This window comes from Halyomorpha halys, unplaced genomic scaffold (assembly GCF_000696795.3).
Source record: "Halyomorpha halys isolate HHAL.00 unplaced genomic scaffold, Hhal_1.1 Scaffold775.1, whole genome shotgun sequence".
NCBI classification, from domain to species: Eukaryota; Metazoa; Arthropoda; class Insecta; order Hemiptera; family Pentatomidae; genus Halyomorpha; species Halyomorpha halys.
Window position 1 is genome coordinate 192,050 of NW_027116424.1, and position 15,850 is coordinate 207,899.

General features: G+C 32.7%; 1 protein-coding gene across 1 annotated transcript in view; it reads right to left on the reverse strand.

The window, feature by feature from the left end:
- Nucleotides 1–1,607, reverse strand: part of LOC106686076 (ras-specific guanine nucleotide-releasing factor 2) — a gene marked incomplete at its 3' end in the record, with an annotated part of 193,158 nt that extends 191,551 nt beyond the window's left edge. Inside the window, 1 exon segment of the mRNA XM_014429195.3 lies at nt 1,488–1,607.
- Between the last annotated feature and the right edge of the window lie 14,243 nt (nt 1,608–15,850).

Consider the following 15,850-nt stretch of genomic DNA (forward strand, 5'->3'; position numbering starts at 1 on the left):
AAAAACAATACATATACAGAGATAAAATAAACGTCATGAAAGAATAATAAAAATAAAAAAATAATAATAATGAAAAAAAAAAAATGACAATAAATGAGTAGAGAGCCATATAGGACAACAATTTTCCGGTCAACTATACATAAATATATATAAAATAAGAAATGTTTAAAAATAAACACGCATCGACAAAATTAAAGTCTTCCTCTATCCGGAAAAAATATTCCTATTTTTTCATTTATTTTTAAGTTTAACCTGGAAATTTTTATCGTAAGAAAACTTTTTTTAAAAATCATAGAACTAAATAAAGATAACTGAGAAGTATTAAATATCACAATGAATTCTTTATCTACTTATATTTTCTTAAATTTTAATTGTACTCATTTTCTTGTAGGTTGTCGTCAAAGCGATACTTCGTCGTTCAAAATTGAGAAATATAAAGATTACTAAGGATTTTTTCCCTTGAAAATAAAGAAAATTATAAAAATTTGATATCCTAAATCAAGGTTAAACAAAAAAATAATTTTAATTATGATAATGTATATATTTAATATTATGTAAAAAATGTATTACAAAATATGAATAATTAAATAATAAATCTACTTTATTAAAGATAATTTCAACTCACTTAATATACAAGAATAGTGACAGGTAAATGATAGATAGATAAAGGAAAACAATCGGGAGTGTTGGGAGTAAAATGGAGCCCTTGCAGGCCCCCCCTGACCGTCACACCCTTGGGCTATATCCTTCCAGCAGAGAAAAAAAAGGATATGTTGAAGACTATCCTTAATGTCCTCAATACAGGACAGCCCCTCCCCGTTCGGACAGTACCCCTGCACGGGCTGCATTGATCTTTGAGCTGCGATAGTTCATGTTTTCATACTGGGTCAAAAGGTCACATCTTCTACAGAGGCACGTCTGTCTTTTTTAACTGGGTCATAGTATCTTATTTTATATGCATCATAATGTAAATAAAATAAAATTATTCATTCATTATAATGTAATAAATTTAAACTTATTTGTTGTTGTTTATTTTATTTTTAATTGTTTTTAAAACATTAAAGAAATTAAAAAAAAAAAATTGATTCAAAATTTCAAGGTTCAAGTTAAAAAAAAAATTGATTTTAATTGTCTTCATTTTTTTTTTTATTACATTTTATTCATTTTATTATTATTATTTTTTTTAGAAATTCCAGGTAAAGTTTATATAAAACTGAAAATATATAAATACATTTAAAATTTATAGAATATAATATTATATATGCTTATATGGTGTTCAAATATGAAAATATTAATATGAAATGCCGATGAAAATAAATCAAAATCTATCAAACTCCCCGCGACTTGAGAATACACCAATCGATAACAGCCTCTGTTACAGTTTAAAGGCCAGCTGATACTATCTAAGATGACTAAATAGAGATACAGCTAAATACATATGTACAAATAAATGGATAAATAAATAAATAATATAAATATATATTTACCAGACAACGTCACACAGAGAAGGGTGATACAAGCGGCATCCTCGACTCGACCCAGACTGTCAGAGCCACAGGTGCTGCCACTGCGGCTTGCGCAGGTGCGCTCACGCGCAAGTTCCGACACTTTCTCGGCGCTATTGCGAGTATCCTCACGTCTGCACTGAGATGGCAGCTATAGATTTATATAAATAGCGGTGTCTTTATCTAGAGGTGCAAAGGTTTTCCTCCTTCGAGTTGCTGAGAGGCAATATTGCTGAATATTTCAACTAGCTGTAAAATTATGAAAAGAGCGAAGCACTCGTGATGAAAATTTAATTTACAGGGAAGCTCTAAGAAATATTTATGATAACTACAATTGGGAATCTCTTACATTTCGTACAACAACCTCATAGCCAATAAAATATAAATCTTCAATGAGCTAAAAATTCACTACAGATCAATAATTTTTACATTTACTCAAGAGCCCAATAATATAAAAAAGTCAGTCAAAAATACGAAAATTGCTAAATTATTAATAAATGTTTTAGAGACAAATTTTAGCCGTGTTAATTTAACTCGGACATAAACGCCTACAAAGTTTTATATATCAGTGTGAGGCTTTAATGCTAAAATTAAGATTGGCCCCGATGTTGACCGAAGCGGCCGAAACGTTAGAAATGTAACATGTTTTAATAAATAAGGTTGAGACTATAGAATAATTTTGTATTATTTTTTTTTTTTAATAATGTATTTACAACTGTATACATATATACACAACAAGTAAATTTGCTGTAAGTGATATTATGACATGATACAAACATGTGGAGAATCTACCCATTGATAGAAATCCAAAAACATTTCTAAAGGAGAAGATCTCGAGGCCATCTTCTTTTCAGACGCCTAGGAGGATTATTAGGTAGTGAACGAGTTGGTTTGGGTGGTTGGGAAGTTTATCATGGAAGGATTGGTATCTGGTTCTGGCCAAATCGGCAACATATAGGACACTGAGGTCCTGATGGATGATTTGATTTGTGACAAAGTAAGGAACATTAAGGATTTTACGAAGGATTTTGGACTGTAAGGATTGGATTCGGGAGGAATTCGATGGTTTAGTGGACCCCCATAGCTCAACTCCGTATGTCAAGGTAGGCCTTATAACAGTCGTGTAGACCAGTCTTTTGTAATGGATTGGAAGTGTGGACCGTTTGTCTAGTAAATGTTGTAATTGTTGGAATCGACGAGCAGTTTCCTGTGTTTTCATTCTTGTATGAGGATTCCATATCAGTCGTTTGTCCAGATTTAGTCCTAAGTAAGGGATCTGTTCAACAGGAATAAGTGGGGTATTATTAAAAGATACTGTAGGACAAGACGAAGGTTTACGACGAAGGGTAAATGTGGTTTGGTGGGATTTATTGGAATTTATTTTAAACCTCCAGTTTTGGCACCATTAGGGTGGTGATGTGGGATTGGGATACAATGAAAGGATCATTATTCACTGATAATAGGCATGTGTCATCGGCATATGTGGTGAGAATAGTGTTAGGATGGGTTGGGATGGGTTGGGATGTCAGCTGTAAAAACTGTACAAAGGATAGGACCAAGGATACTACCCTGAGGTACACCAGCAGACTGAAGAAACCGGGATGAATAAGCGCTGTTGTGATTTACTTGAAATAACCTGTCTGAGAGATAAGAACGAATAATGAGATAATATGTAAGGAGTAGGCATTTATGGATCTTGTATGGCAGTCCTGGGTGCCATACTCGATCAAAAGCCTGTTCTACATCAAGAAAGACTCCCGAGCAGTACATTCCGCGCTCCAATGAAGACGAGACTACATCAACCACACGATGGCATTGCTGTATAGTGGAGTGGGATATTCGGAATCCAAAGTGGTGATCTGGGATTATGTGGTTGGAATCTAGGATGGGCTACAGGCGTTTTAAGATAAGTTTATCAAGGATTTTTCATTTTGTATTATTAAAATATAATTTCAGTTTAGTACGCCTTTTTGTTTTGACTGCTTTGCGACACAGACAGACTATTTTGCGAGACTTGACTATTTCAACTGCGAGGAAAGCAAAACGTGTATTTCTAAGGAAAACTCGAATTCTAATTTGTATTCAAACTTTCTCTTACTGTATATTTTATATATAGGTAATAGTGCAAGAGCCCCAGAGGAAAAAAGTCAATTATTTCACCCCGACTTTTTAATAAGTTAATGAAAACTATGTATAATTACTGGTCGAAATTGATAATACTACCAAGTATAGTTAGAGGAATACAAAATGGCTGTAAAAAAAAAATTATTTTTCATTCGGAGCTCTATATCTTTGAAACTACCTAGAATACCAGAAAACATAATAGAACGTCAAAGAAGAGTAAATTTTCTAAAATATGATCCCTAAGAAAGCAGGTTACGGTCAAGCATTAATCTTCCAATAAAAATGTTTTGCTCGTTCGTTTCGTTTTTGATCTTTAGTATAACCTGTTTTTTAAAGCCCAAAAGTGTATTTTCTTTTCTTTAATTTAGTTTCTTTTAACTGACCGATCTACATTTGCACCCACACCTCGGGACCCCACTTTCTCACTACAAACCAAATTCAACCAACACCTCAGGGACCTTTTACATTCCCAACAAATTAACTACCCGACGTACAGAAATCTTATTTCCTATAATTCTGTTGCCCCACGGTTTTATGGAATTCATAAGCCAGATACCCCACTCCGTCTGACCACTTCCAATGTCCATTCTCCCTCTGTTAAACTCAGTAAATTCTTATTTCCCTCTTTACAAACCTTCAGTCATAATAATTCACATGATATTCATAATTCCTTTCACCTCCGTGATCCTTTATTATCCTTCACTATTCCTGACCATTATATTCTTGTTTCTTTTGATGTAGAGAGTTTATTCACCATCATAGACAAAGCCCTCCTTATCGTCGAAGCCAACTGGACATCCATTGGACCCCACACTTCCCTTAACTGTTTTTCCTACCTTGAATCCCTTCAACTCTGTTGTAAATATAATTACCTTATCTTCCAGGGTCAGTTCTTTAACCAAATGTCGGGGCTGGCCATGGAAAATCCTCTAGCTCCCGATCTTTCCAACATTGTCCTAAATGATTTGCTCGATTCTGTTATCCCACTCTTTCCAGTTGACATTATTCTTACTAAAAAATATGTAGATGATCTCCTCCTTGTCTTAAATCCTGATAAAATCCCTGACATCTTATTCGCCTTTAATTCTAACCATCCACTCCTTAATTTTACTGTAGAAATTGAAAACAATAACTCCCTTCCGTTCCTTGACCTTCTCATCATAAGAAACCCAGACAACACCATATCCACTGACTGGTACACCAAACCTACCAACTTAGCCAGACTTCTAAATTACCACTCCCAACATCCTTACCATCAAAGAATTAACGTGGCCAAAAACCTTATTAACCGTGGCCTTTCCCTTTCTGACTCCCGATTCCATGAAAAACCACACACCGCATCAAACAAATACTCTTAGCTAATAACTTTCCTCTCCATATCAATCATAAACTTTTACACAACTACCAAAATCGTCTCACCACTTCACCTAATTCTTCACAACCTTTCTACCCCCTTATACAGATCACTACCATACATCCCCTCTCTTTCTGACAACATCTAAAAACTTACGTTCTGCTATATCTAACCTTCGTATTATCTTCAGACCTCACAACACACTATCTAATATTTACACTAAACTAAAAGACACTATCCCTCCTCTACACCGATCACATATTGTATACCGCATCCCTTGCTCCACCCTTAATTGTAATTCTGCTTACATAGGCGAAACCAAAAATCTCCTAAAAGACCGTATCAAACAACACAAATATTCCATTTCCTCTCATAATCATTCTGCCTCTAAACTTTCGGAACATTCTTTTTCTTTAAATCATTCCTTCGATTTCGACTAAACGTCTATACTTGCTACAGTTCGTAACCATGACTAAAGGCTCATCTCTGAAAGCCTCTATATCCAATTAGAACCTTCTTCCGTCAATTTAAAAACCGACAAGTACAACTTATCATTAACATATTCACAAATAGTTAATTTATTAAAAAAGTAATTTTTATAATTTATTTATTTTTATTCATTTTATTTTTCCGCCCACCTTTGTAACGTATTATTTCACTTCTTAAACTTTTTCTTACACATTTGTCGTCCCCCTCTTATATACGTTTCCTCTTTTTAACTGTTGTAAAATACCCATGTCACTTTGTCATCTTCCGGTATTTTGTTATCCTTGTACATATATATTTTTAATAACCATGTGTCGTCACCCTCTCACACGCCTTCTTCCTCTAAATATTTTCTACTTTTTATTTTTTACCCTCTCGGAACGTTTCTTCTTAAAAACACTTAGTCATTCTTGTAAGTTAATTCGGAGTTTGTCCGTTATTGGCGCAGTATACCATTAAGCGTTTGATTTTCACGCTAACAGGTTTGTTTTATTCTCTTACCCCCCCCTTTCTCTATTTTACCACCCCTTATTTTCTCCACTTTTATCCATTTTCCTTACCTACGTTATTAGTTATGTCCACTACATTATTATTGTTGTTTTCAAACAAAATTTTTTTTTTCTTCTATTCATTTATTTTGTTAAACTTTACTTATATTTTGCATCTTTTTAAATTATTATGGTTACACATATTTTCTTTCTCTTTCAATATTTCAATTTTTAAATTATTAATAACTAATATCCTCATACTTCTTTGCATTATATAACCTCATTTTTATTTTATTTCCTTAATTATTTTATTTTACCCACTTTTTCAATCACCTATGTATACATTTTATTTCCCACTTCTCCCATCACTTTATTTTATTAATTCTATTCTGTAAAATTATTGATTTTATGTCATTCTATTTATATATATGTTTTTTTATTTTCTATGCTTATTGTGGTTGTTATCTTGTTCTGTTCTTAGCCCTGAAGAAAGCTAGAAACTCTAGCTGAAACGTTGGCACAATTAAATAGGTTACACCAACTTATTTGTGTTTCATTTTGACCGCACCTCCAACCATCTTCTCCTCGTACGCCATCCACGGTCAACTATCTCTCATAATTAGTTTCTTTTACTTCCATTTGGTATTTTACTTTTTGTTAATTATAAGTTGTTGTTTTTTTTAACCACATGTTGTTCTGAATTTTTTAATTTATGTTTAATTTATTACGTAAATACAGTTAATAAAGTTTGTTGTTGTAGAGTGTATATAGGGTCTTCGTTCGTCACCTATACAACAACATTACGAGCTGCAATGGAATTAGTGCCTGTATACGGACTGATAAGGCGGTCCGCAGTCCGCAGTCTAGAGTCCTTGAGTCTTGAGTCGGCAGTCAGGAGGTCAGGACTTTTTAACTCACCAGAGGACTTGATTTTCGGGGTTCACCTTGCTCGTGACCCTCACTCAATACTTGACATATCGTCTCAACAACCGCAGTTTATGGGAGTAGAAGTGAGAAATATCGATATGCGCAAGTTAAGGTACCGGTATTATAAATTTAAACAATTGCCCCTTGCCCAACTGAACCTATGTCACTTTAGACATATGGTTGCATATGTCCACATTCTCTTACAATTTTATAGAAAAAGGAACCCAATAAAAACGACTAGGTTCTAAGAAGGCCCCAGAGACCCTTCTAACAGCCCTTTCAAGCCCTTAGTATCCTGTATCAATAGCAAGGGCTGATACTTAGGCAGGTACATGCTGTCATCTCACAATGGACTTGCATCAGTCTAACTATTTTATGTTTAACACACGAAACCTAGTTCTCACAAGATCATGACTCTTACCCCAATTTCTTGGAAGCCTCACACCCTGCTTCTAGTCACGACTTTTTCCCCCTCCCAGATATTTACTTCTAATTTCATAGGCTCTCTAGGCTCCGCCTAATTTCCTAAATTATCTGATTGGTCCATACCCCTTCTCCTATTTCACTATTCTTCCTACCCCCTCTTCCTAAGTGTTCATGTATATTTCCTAGACTAGATAGCTAAGAAGTTAGAAGGTAGAGACTGAGTAACAGTAACAGTAACATGTAGTTCTTGTAAATATGTTAGAATAAAGTCATTTTAGTCTTCACTGATTTTTATGTTATTTAATTCGCAAATCGACCCCCGGCTATCTACTGTGAGTGACTTTTTTTTTCGATTCTTTCACTGAACTTCATATATTTTTTTTTTTTGTTTCTAATTTACTTATTATTTCTTGTGTAAAGAAAAAAATTTAGTTTTTGTTTATAGATATATATCAAAATATTTTCTCTTTTACTTCACAATTAACTCTTTTATTTTTTATTGTAACAACACTACAGTTCATTTTTTCTTTGTATATATTTTAATTTAATTAAATTTGTATATCAGATGGAAGGTTTTTTTTTATTCTTTAATTTTTCTTTATTATTTTGTTTTTTTGTGATGTTTATTTCAGGTCCTGCGTTTTTTTATTTTGAATAACCCGGACTAGCGAACATTTTTCTCTGGGGAAGAGGTCGGTTCTTTCATTCATGAAACGCCCCAACAATGTTAAAGCGTGTCAAATGGAGAAACTCATGTTAAATGGAGAGATAATTCCTTCTTTTACTGTGTTAAAACGATATAACAAATAACATGGTTGAGAGTCTGTTACTAGGACTGTTAAATGGAGGATGACGTAACGCAACAGACCAGCTGAGCTCGTCACCATTTTGTTTGTTGTCGTAGTAACAAACAATGTAGTATAATACATATTACATGCTCGTGGTTTGTGTTTTGATTGCGTTAGTATTGTTTTGGATGTTTTTATAACCAATAAAGCAATGGATGAAAATAATAATAATGAAATGATAGTCGTCAATTAGCTCATCTTGATTCTCTTCCTCACATGCTAGAAGATCAAGAAGGCACTCAGTAGCCAAACTTTCACATAACTTCCTATTTTCACTCAATTTAGGCATGCTGTAATAAATTACTTTAATCAAAATTTAGAAATAAACAATAACATTTCCAAAACCATGTTGGAAAGGTTATAAAAAAAGTTACACAGAAAATCCGCTAGGAGCTCTTATGTATTTAACATTTAAGATGACTTTAAATAGGGCTGTTCGCAATCCTATACTTATAACATTTAACATGCTAAAACATTTTACTTTTAACACAACATCATGAATACCCCTAGTGTAGTGAGTTAAACTTTTTTATATATTTTTTACAATAACGCACAAAAATTAGACTGATGCCCGTCACCTTTTAGCTAACCTATAAATGCAGTCCAGAGGTACAAAAATGTTGAGGCAGCATGTCAAGTGAGCCATTTCGCCTGTAGAGGGCGATAGGGTGATAATTGTCATTCGATGACGTGGGCCGCCTAGAGCCTAGACAACTACTGCAGTCTATTTGGGCGAATTTATCCGGCGCCATATACAAGTGGAAAACAATAACAAATATTTTAACTTGGTATCTATTGATTTTTCTTTTTTATTCTTAATATTAGTTTCACTTATCTACCTATCATGTATATAGTTAGGTGTATGAAGTGCAAATTCAAACTTAAGGCCAGGCGTACTTCACTAATGATAGGCTGGTTGGATATTGTTAGTGGACAATATATATATAAATTAATTGCAATGAAAAATAAAACATAATTGACAGAAAGAAAATCTATTGTATATTTTACAGATGGTTGTAAGGGTGGCCAAAAAAAAAAAAAATTATAGTCAAAGTGCGTTTATAAATTTTGATTAGAGGTCTATGGATTTTAATGTTGATGATGTGAATCATATCTAGAAGGAAATTGACTTACTCATGCTTCTTTTTCCTTTATCTCCGCATCCCTCTATTTCACCTCTCCTTGATGTCCGGGGGCACTTCAGGAATTTCTCTACACATTTATGGTTTTTTAATGAATTAGAATGAAGAAAAGGAATACCTGCTCATCGAAAAGATTGCTCTCTCATGCCCCTAGTGTCTTCTCCTCTCCACACTCTAAAGGCAAAGCTAGGTTCCACCATTGGCCCAAAGGGGGCACTAGTGGTGCCTACATTATAGGGGCTAATCAAACCTTTTCGATTTACCCGAAACTTTAGGGGAATATTGCGAGTGAACGAAATTTCTAATCCGAGTTTTCGTTGAAATACATGCCTCAAGAACATAGACGATGTCACTGTTTGTGTTTTATTTATTTATTAATTTTTTTTTCCGAAAGGCAATTAATCCCTTTTCTGGCCATAAACAACCATCGATTTTGACGAATAACAGAAAGGGAATTTCATAGAGAATTTACAAATAAATTCTTCCTGGAACTTTAATAATAATATGAGGAGAAGATGGTGCAGTCAAAATAGAACATAAATAAGTTGAAATAACTTGTTTAATAATGCCAACGTTTTGGCCAGAATTTCTAGCCTTCATCGGGGCTAAAAACACAGAACAAGATAACAACCAATGAATACAAAAAATAAAATATAAACAGAATGACATAAAGTAAATAATTGTACTGCATGAAATAAATAAAATTAAAGTTATGAAAGAATTGGAAAATAAAATGTATAAGTAATGTGAATAAGTAAAAATAAGATATTTAAGGAAATAAAATAAAAATTTGAAGTTATATAATGCAAAGAAATATGAATATATTAGTTTATTAATAATTTAAAAATTAAAATTATGGAAAGAAAATATATGTAACTAATGAAATATGTAACTAGAAGTTAAGTTAAACAAAAAAGAAATTTTTTTTTCGTACCTCCATGACGTGAATAGAAGATAACCATAATAATTTTTCTACTTTTTATTTTTTATTTTCACCATCCCGTAATGTTTTCTTTATAAAAAACACTTAGTCATTGTTGTAACGGCTTTTTTAATTCTGAGTTTGACCGCCATTAGCCCTGTATCCATTAGGCGTTTGATCTTCCAGCGAACAGGTTCGTTTTTATTCTTTTTTTGTTTTCTTTCCCCTTATTTTCTCCACTTTTATCCATTTTCCTTACCCGCGTTATAAGTTTTGTACACTATACTTATAATTTGCCTCTTTATCATCTTTTATTGTTACATATATTTTCTTCCTCTCAATTTTCATTTTCTTTTCATATTTAAATTTTAAATTAATAATAACTAATATTTTCATACTTCTTTGCATTATATAACTTTATTTTTATTTCATTTCCTTAATTATATTATTTTACCCACTTTTTCAATTACCTATGTATACATTTTATTTCCCGCTTCTCTCATCACTTCATTTTATTAATTCTATTTTGTAAAATTATTCATTTTATGTGTAAAATTATTCTGTTTATTCTTTCTTTTTATTTTTTATTTTTTTTATTTTTCTATACTTACTGTGGTTGTTATCTTGTTCTGTTTTTAGCCCTGAAGAAGGCTAGAAACTCTAGCCGAAACGTTGGCACATTAAAATAAGTTAATCGTACTTATTTGTGTTTTTCATTGACCGCACCCCCAATCATCTTCTCCTTCATCATTTACGGTGAACTATCTCTCATAATTAATAATTAACAATAATAATATATGTTGAACGTTACTAATAAAGTGGGTAAGGAAAATTAAGAAAATAATAGAGAAGGAGAAGGGGTAAAAGAAAGGAAAAAAGAGAATATCAATAATGATATAAAGTCATAAAAAAAAAACTGAAGGATTTCAAATTTCAAAAATTAGCGCATGTACTAAGCGAGTTTTAGAGATTACGCCACGGGCACTAAAACCCAAGTACGTTCTGATAAAACGAATTTCGGGCCCCGTGTTATAAAGTCCAAAAATTGAATTTTTTTTTCGAGATTTAGGTTAGCTTCCACAGCACCAGGACTCCCATTGGATACTTATAGCATGTTATTTCATTCTATCCCTTCGGTCCTAAACTATATAACAATCATTCATACAAGCATTTCTAATTATCATCTCATTAAATCTGTATCTACTTCTCATCTTTACTACCTGCCTCGATGGTTGAAACTACGAGACCTGTTGTAAAAAATAAAATTTGATGATGAGAGATTTTTCTTTGGATGTCCCAGATTCATGAAATGAATTCATAACTCCACATAAAGTTAACTGCAACTGTTGGAAAACAGATTTTTCGCTTTTCCAACTCATATGATTACTTTTAAAACTACCAGTAACGCTAGAAAACAAACAAAAAATATCTCAAAAACCATAATACGTACACCGATGTCCGCCAGCACTCAAATTAAAGGTAATTTAACTTACTATAAAGTAAATAATGACACATATCTTCGTAGGGATAGTAGTTTTTACGATATTCGCATATGAATATGAATTTTGCACATGAGATTTTGTACGAACAACTATAAATCAATGTATTTATTACTACGATAATATAAAAATTGTCTAAAATTATTTAATTTTTTTTTTCTTCGGCTTTACGTGTCTTACATTTTTCGACCAAGTATCTCCTCTTGTGAGCTCAATTGTTGTGATGGACTGAAAATAGGAATATTGGATGAATAGAGATTTAAACAGACAGAGGAAGGGGGAGAATACAACAACGATATAATTACTAAATAGTTGTAATAAAGAGATTACAATCAAAATATATAAATAAAATGAAAATTTATTATTATTATACATAATAATGGATTGAATAGTACTTGTGCTTTTAGCTCTTTTTTAATTTTTGTTTATTTTTGCATGAATTTAAACCTCTATATCATTATTTCTTATGCCTGTAGCACATTTTTATATTACCCTTTAAGTAAAGGCCTATCTGGACATACGGAATTGAGCTTTGGGGCTCCACTGAACCATCGTATTCCTCTCGAATCCAATCCTTACAGTCCAAAATCCTTCGTAAAATCCTTAATGCTCCTTACATTGTCACAAATCAGGACCTCAATGTCCCCTGTGTTGCCGATTTGGCCAGAACCAGATACCAATCCTTCCATGATAAACTTCCCAACCACCCAAACCAACTCGTTTCTAACCTGGCTTCTCATTCACTAAGTAACAATCTTCCTAGGCGTCTGAAAAGAAGATGGCCTCGAGATCTTCTCCTTTAGAAATGTATTTGGAGTTCTATCAATGGGTAGATTCTCCACATATTTGTATCATGTCATAATATCACTTACAGAAAATTTACTTGATGTGTATGTATGTACACAGTTGTAAATAACAATAAATAAATTATTAAAAAAAAAACCTTTAAATAGATAATAAAAAAATCATTAATTCTATTTATGTAATTTATCAACCATAATATCATTAATTTTCAAAAGTGTATTTGTTTTATGAATGGTTGTGTGAGATTCGCAAACATGTGGGCGTTCGATCGACGTTGCTTGGAAACGGACTAATGATGTTTTATTAATAAACTCTTGCTAATCAGCTGAGACTGCATTTTGATTCATAACTCCGATTGACTTTGATCGAGGTGGTTATGAATGATTAATCAGTTCTGACTCCAATTGAAGATGCGAGGTACACTTCATCAAAGGGCTCGACAATGCGTGTTCATATAGGTTAGGTAGCCTAGATAGGCTAGAAGATGAATAGGCAGGACAAGTCTTACAGGTACTATCCGCAGGATGACAACTTCACTCCACAGGGAACTAGCCTACGGCCGTGAGGAGGAAGGCATGTCATACAGGAACTAGCTCTAGATCTTTACGAAAGGAACAAAGGGTTTAGGGAGAAGGAGGGATCCAGAGAGGGCAGAGTGGAAGTCCAATATTTCATTTATAAAAAAAGCAATAGAATATAATGATCCACTATATATGTATTGTCACCCACTGCCTCCTAATAGTACAAGAGCCCAAGAGGAGAAAAAAGGCAGTTGTCTTACCCCATTTTTTGATTACTTTAATGAAAACTATTTATAATTAATAGTAAAAATTGATAAGTCTGCCAAGTATAGGTAGGGGGAATAAAAAATAGCGGCTGTTTCAAACAAATAAACTAATTTTTCATTCGGAGCTCTATATCTTAAAACGTAAGAACAACACAAGAAAACCTAAGAGGACGTCATTTCAAGAAGAGTAAATTTGCTAAAATATGAGCCCTAATAGAGTTATTTACGTTAAATAGTTTTCGAGATATAGCTTTTTAAAAAGCAACATTTCATAAAAATGTTGTATAGGACGTACTTAAAGATCAGTAGTTAGTGAATTTATTTTGAAAAATCTATATCTGACAAACCATTTGACGTACAGATGTCTATTAGCACTCAAATTAAAGCTAGTTTAATGAGCTATAAAGTAGCTAACGATGTTTATCTTCGTAGGAGAAAGAGTTTACATGAAATTTCCTAAAATCTTTCAGTAGATTTTTATGAAATGTTGCACTTTAAAAAGCTATATCTCGAGAACTATTGGACGTAACTAGCTCTTTTAGGGCTAATATTTCAGCAAATTACTCTTCTTTAAATAATGTTCTCTTAGATTTTTTATTGTTGTTGGTAGTTTTTAAGATATAGAGCTCCGAATGAAAAATTAACTTTTTTTTAAGGTTTTGAAACAGCCGCAATTTTTTATTCCCCCTACCTATACTTGGCAGACTCATCAATTTTGACTACTAATTATACATAGTTTTCATTAAAGTAATCAAAAATTGGGGTTAATCAACTGCTTTTTTTCCCCGACTCATGTACTAAATGGTTCACGTATCAACATATACAGTGACCAAGGAAAGTATTTGCACACCTAGTATTTTCTTTATATAATGAATTTAAATAATAATAAAATAGTTTGAGGTCCCCTAATGAAAAGTGCAATTAAAACTTGTAAATAACAGTATAAATTCTATATAAAATATTGCTCTTAATAAACATTTATTTAAACATAATATAAACACAAGGAAAAAAGTATTTGCGCACTATCTTTGTTTACTTGCTCTTCTTTGTATGCTTGAGTATAATCCTGTTCTTTTCTATGAGTATTATAAAATATTTCAATCTATTAATTCCGTTTAATTCAACCGATCCTAATGCCAAAAACAAGTGAACTAAGTGCCGCTACTCGCGAAAAAGTTATATAATTTCCAAATCAAAGAAAATCGTATCGCAAAATAGCGGATTTTTTAGGTGATAATTTTTCTACTGTCTGATACGTAATTAAGAGAGTTGAAGCCGGCGCAAAAGACGTCCAAAGAAAGTAAATGGGAGGTTGAAAAGAAAAATCAAAATTGAGGCGATAAAAAATCCAAGAGTTATTGAAGATATGGTCGAATCGACTTCTAGGGTCTGTGTGAGCACTACAACAATTAGAAATGTTTTAAATTCTGAAGGAATTTACAGCAGGGTCCCGAGAAAGAAACCTTATATCAATGAAACCAATAAAAAAAAAAAGGCTCTTATTTGCTAGGGATTACATCAACAAGCCCATCAGTTTTGGAGAAAATGTATTATTCTCCGATGAGAGTAAATTTAACTTGTTTGGATCTGACGGCAGAAAGACGATATGGCGAAGGAAAGGTGAAGTATTCAAGAAGAAAAACGTCTGAGTCGCTGCAAAAGATGGAGGTAGGAGTGTAATGGTTTGGGGATGCGTGGCTTATAATGGTGTAGCAAATCTCGTGCCTATTGAAGGGATTTTAAATGCAGAAGTTTATGTGAAGATTAAATTAGGAATTCAGAATCGGTATATTTTTATGCATGATAATGGTCCGAAACATGCAGCAAACAAAACTAAAGAGTGGTTAATATTTAATATTCGCCAGCAACTTCATATCCCTGCATAGTCCCCTGACTTAAACATAATTGAAAATTTGTGACATATTTTAGGTAAAAATACCAAATAACCGGAAGACACCAACTCAAGGATCTTTTACCGCAAGAAGGGGAGCAAATTAACACTAATTTAATTTGAAGAAAAAAAAATCAGTATAAGATGGATGGAACTATTTCTATTTATAAAAACAAAACTAGCTTCCCTTTGGACTTAAAAAAGAAAAAACAACTGCAAGTCGCCAGGCGTAAGTCAAAATTTAACTTTCATGCTACAAAATATTACTAATTTCATGACAGATGGAATCCTGTTTTTAACTGTTTCTAGTCATATCCTAACAATCAGAGCGTCCATTCACCATACAAAGGTCCATTAGACAATCAATATAAACCCTGAATTCATGTTTACGAGCAAATTGATAATTGAAGAATATTTTATAAAATATCATTCTGTCGATATAACTTTTATTATTTTTGAAAGGAATATGGTCCGGGTGCGGTCAAAAAAACTCAAATAGTAGAATTATACTATTTTATTGAGCCAACGTTTCGCCCCACGTTGCAGGGCTTCGTCAGGGCTAAAAAATATACAAACACATAGTTACAAAAGGAAAAAAAAAAAGAGAAAAAACATAAGTGTAAAATAACAGGGGTATAAAATGTAAA